The 4372-nt window shown below is 41.9% G+C and overlaps 2 long non-coding RNA genes across 2 annotated transcripts; one reads left to right on the top strand and one right to left on the bottom strand.

The window, feature by feature from the left end:
• Positions 1 to 510: 510 nt before the first annotated feature.
• On the top strand, positions 511 to 3772 carry LOC127295439 (uncharacterized). Its single transcript, XR_007847841.2, has 2 exons — positions 511 to 959; positions 3409 to 3772. It is a non-coding gene; the product is annotated as an uncharacterized lncRNA (long non-coding RNA).
• Positions 968 to 1949, bottom strand: LOC127295440 (uncharacterized). Its single transcript, XR_007847843.2, has 3 exons — positions 1526 to 1949; positions 1370 to 1438; positions 968 to 1283 (listed from the first exon to the last, which is right to left on the bottom strand). It is a non-coding gene; the product is annotated as an uncharacterized lncRNA (long non-coding RNA).
• Positions 3773 to 4372: the final 600 nt, after the last annotated feature.

Below are 4372 nucleotides of genomic sequence, written 5' to 3'. Positions count from 1 at the left end.
ACAAACAATTCATTATTTTCACAGAAAATTGGAATTCAATTCAATGAAGAAATACATCTTGTACAGGTTACGATCTACAACTTACGATAGGCTGCAAATGATCAAAAGGAGATAAAATGGATAAAACAATGTTGGATGGACATTGGTTCATAAAAGTGTAATATAGATTCTAGTTTAGTTTACAGTGTATATATTAGGATGCATTTGCGCGAACAACCCCTTTTGTGTCGAAGACTTTTCCAGCACGAAAACAGAAAGAAGAAAAATGTATATTGAAGTTATACATAGAAGTATACTAATACAATGATTTTATTGATGAATTGATGGCACTCGAGTCATGCCATTGGTTGAATTTGAACGGGTTCGGCTCTCCTGCAGGGAGCCCTGCACGCACTATACTGCAGGTCCAATAATTAAAAGACACCTGTCCTGGCGGGCCCCACCTCTCTAATAATGTATTTTCGTTTTTTTCTTTTCTTAAACTTTCCTTATCCTCTCACTTTTGTTCTGACTGCTCGAGGAGTTCCCCTGCACACATTGCTACACCGAGCTGAGCTTCGTGAGAAAATGGCGACGGCGGCCTCGGTGATTGAGCATGCGGCGGCGGCCTCGACGGAGCTCGCGACGGCGGCCTCGGCGATTGAGCTCGCGGCGGCGTCCTCGGCGATTGAGCTCGTGGCGGCGGCCTCGACGGAGCTCGCGACGGCGGCCTCGGCGATTGAGGTCGCGGCGCGGCCTCGACGGAGCTCGCTGCAGTGGCGGCGGCCTCGACTGAGCTTGCGGCTGCGGCCTCGGCGATTGAGCCCGCGCGGCAGCGTTGTCGATTGAGCTCCCGACCACGGCAAGTGCCCTGTCGATTGAGCTTGTCGCTGCGGCAAGGAGGCGCACAGGGAGAGGGGGAGCGGGAGCTAGCTACTGACTGCAGGAGCGCGGAGCTCTGCTCGCCATCGACGTGAAAGGTGAGCGATAGTTCATCACTTAATTAACCATGTACGCCTTACTCCCCTTGTAGCATATGGATTTATTTACTATATCACATCAAATGTTGTGGATCACTACAACGGGGAACACAAATTGCTGGAAGTTCCTTGTGGAAAATTTAATCTCCAAGACAACGTTTAACTTAGAACTAAACCATAGAAAATAAACTAGTGCATAACCAGTATTCTTACATATCGAGCTGTAATATGAATGGTAAGATCAAGTACTACATCCCAAGAACTGTAACGTCGAGCCACTTAAAAAGGATTATCTTGTTGATGACTTGATTGGCTACCCAAGAACTGCAAGAAAAAAACAATTTTTGTAAGACATAAACTCCATTAGAGAAATATTGAATTTGTGAGTATAACTTGTTAGTGAAAAGTACCTTGCTTGGCAGCTGACCATTTTGATATGTTGTCCATCCCATATCTGGTAAACCTACTGAACCAGAACTCTACATACAGTGTACCCCAAAATTAGTGCAAGTGAATGGCATTTGCATACTCAGGTCAATTTTTAAGGATCACCTAAATAAATATACCTGACTTGGTTGAGTGTTATAATAGGAATATGGCTGTTGTGGCTGCAAACCAAGCAACTGCTGAAAAGTTGCATTCGCCTGATGTAGTGGAGGCATCGCCCGCTGCAATACTTGCATATTGTAGTTCTCAACCTGAGGCATAGCATGTGGCAGTGCTTGAAAATTATAGTTCCGCCCTGCGGTAGTTGAGGCATAGCGCCCGGTAGTGCTTGAAAATTATAGTTCCCGCCATGCGGTAGTTGAGGCATAGCGCCCGGTAGTGCTTGAACATTGTAGTTCCCGCCCTGCGGTAGTTGAGGCATAGACCAGTTGAATCCTGCTAAATTGTTGTTGTTCAATTGAACATTGAAACTAGGATTTCCTTCGGATGATGCAGAAGCACAATTACCACTCTTGTACATTGTTGCTTGCCCTGTTTAGAAAAGAAAACATTATGACAATATAATTAAAATTTTGTATGTATATAGACATTTTTTGTGTAGATATCATATCTGCGCAGAAGGTTTACCGACCATACACCAGCGCCCACTTCTCTTTGCTCTGGAATAATCTATGTAGCCACTCATTGTCTTCCAAATTATATGTCTTTAACATATCATTCCAAGCTGCTATAAATTCTTCAACTTCTTCAAAATAAAAAAACACACTTGCCAAAATCTTTCTTGAATGTCTTGGAACCTTGAAAAACATGGCTCAAATGTTTTGCAGCATTTTGATACATGTGCCACACACATAGACGATGTATTGAGTTAGCAAAAACAATGTCAATGGCACCGATAATGGCTACACATTGATCGGTCAATATTGTCTTTGGTTCTTTTCCGGACATGGCTTTTTTGAATGTTTCAAACAACCATTCAAATGTTTCTTTTGTTTCATCATACAATAATGCTGCTCCAAAAACCACTGTTTGCTTATGATGGTTGACACCAACAAAAACCGCAAAAGGTCTACCGTAACTATTTGTTTTGTAGGTCGTGTCAAAACATATGACATCACCAAAGTAGTGGTAGTCTAATACTGATCTTGCGTCTGCCCAGAATATGTTAGTCATCATCTCATCTTCATCTACTTGTATTGCGTAAAAGAAAGAAGGATTTTCCGTCTGCTTGTCCTGTAGATATTGAAGAATGGCTCATGTATCTCCTTCTTGGATTGAGTGCATACGCTTCGACCGAAGATAATTTTTATAATCTTTTCGAGTGAAGCAAAGACTTTGTCGACCCCCTGCTTGTCTACTCATCGTTTCATGACCTGATTTAGGTCTAATACCTGAGTCATTCAATATGTCAATTTGGGCCTTCTGAGCTTCTGTAATTCTTCTCTGAGATCGCAACAGATGGGCTTTGCTTGGAGTTACGAGTTCATGATTATGAGCATCCTCAAAGCTGCTTACAACATACTTTCCAATTTCACTTATTTTGATAGTCATCTCAGCCTTACAACCAACTCTTGTATCTGCTCGCTTCCGCTGGCATGGTCCAGAAGTACTGCTTTGGTCTTTGTAACCTGACTTTGAGCATACAAATTTCTTTGTCCGAATAACATTAGTTGAGGATTTATCATGCCAAAATTTCCGGACACTGAAACCTACTTGTCCTGCATACGTATTGTAGAACTCATATGCCATATGTTCATTCTCAAATTCCATCCCTATCACTGGTTTTAATCTTTTGATGTACTGATCATCTCTACTAGCACCTGTCTCTCCCACGTTAGTGGTCTCATGATCTACACAAAGGAGAATATAGCATACACTTTAATTTTGCTGTTAAGACTGACGAGAAAAAAGGGTCATGGTCATCATAAATTAAACTCTTTGTTTGTTCTTTTTTAATCTTGTCTACTCTGTATTCTAGACTATTGACATAAATAATGAATAGATTGCAGATTCAAGTTGTACCAGTACTACATACCTGTTGAAGAGGATGTAGGAGGAGCTTCTTCCATGCGAAAGAAGAATGTTGTTCTGGATTGTGATCCACGCAAAGGAAATTTCTCACGGGGTGCTGGAAGATCGCCTCCGGCAACTAGCCTGTGCGAGCATGCCGGAAGATCGCTTCTAGCCTCTAGCTTGTTCTCAATTTCTTTGATCTTTAGGGCTGCAACTTCCGGCGAGATTTGTAGGAGAAACTAATCACGTGGGGAAGGAGATTCTGGGATGGTATTGTTTGGCGGGTAGAAAAAAATCTGTTAGGTAAGTTTATGGAGATTAACTGAATCAGAAATATACGCTGTGTTATTTGAGAGGTGGGGCCTGCCAGGACAGGTGTCTTATTTATTGGGCCTGCAGGATAGTGCGTGCAGGGCTCCCTGCAGGAGAGCCGGACCCAATTTGAACATGACATATCCGTCATATTCTCCATGCACTTGTAAGTTTCCTTGATGAATAGGCAAAAACTTGGGTGCGGAAATAGTGTTTTCTAAATGATATTGTGTGTATGGCGAAGTCCAGTAGTAACAACTGCCTGCAGGTGAAGAAGTCCTTGCAGCAGTTTCTTGCACGTGATTTAAGTGTACAGCCCAAAGCATGCAAATTCTTCAACATGTAGAGATATGGCTTTTCGAATATATAAAAAACCTTCAGCTGCCTCGCTCCCGACGATGTAAATGAGCAGGCTAACAATTTACAGCTCTCATATATGTGATGAATAATCTCAAATACACTGAAATCTAAATATACTGTTTTGATATTGTCATATCAATCAGAGATTCAGAGAAAAGAAAAGTACATGTATGTTGGACTGAATAAGTGTCCATTTTTTGTACAGTTAAGTCTTCTTTTAACTGCAGCTGATGTCTTATGTGCAATCGAAGAAATCAAACCTGGCCATAATAACTAAAGGA

This window comes from Lolium perenne, chromosome 4 (genome assembly GCF_019359855.2).
Source record: "Lolium perenne isolate Kyuss_39 chromosome 4, Kyuss_2.0, whole genome shotgun sequence".
In the NCBI taxonomy this organism is placed as follows: domain Eukaryota; kingdom Viridiplantae; phylum Streptophyta; class Magnoliopsida; order Poales; family Poaceae; genus Lolium; species Lolium perenne.
The sequence above is the reverse complement of the archived record's forward strand: the minus strand, read 5'-3'. Positions and strand labels throughout refer to the sequence as shown.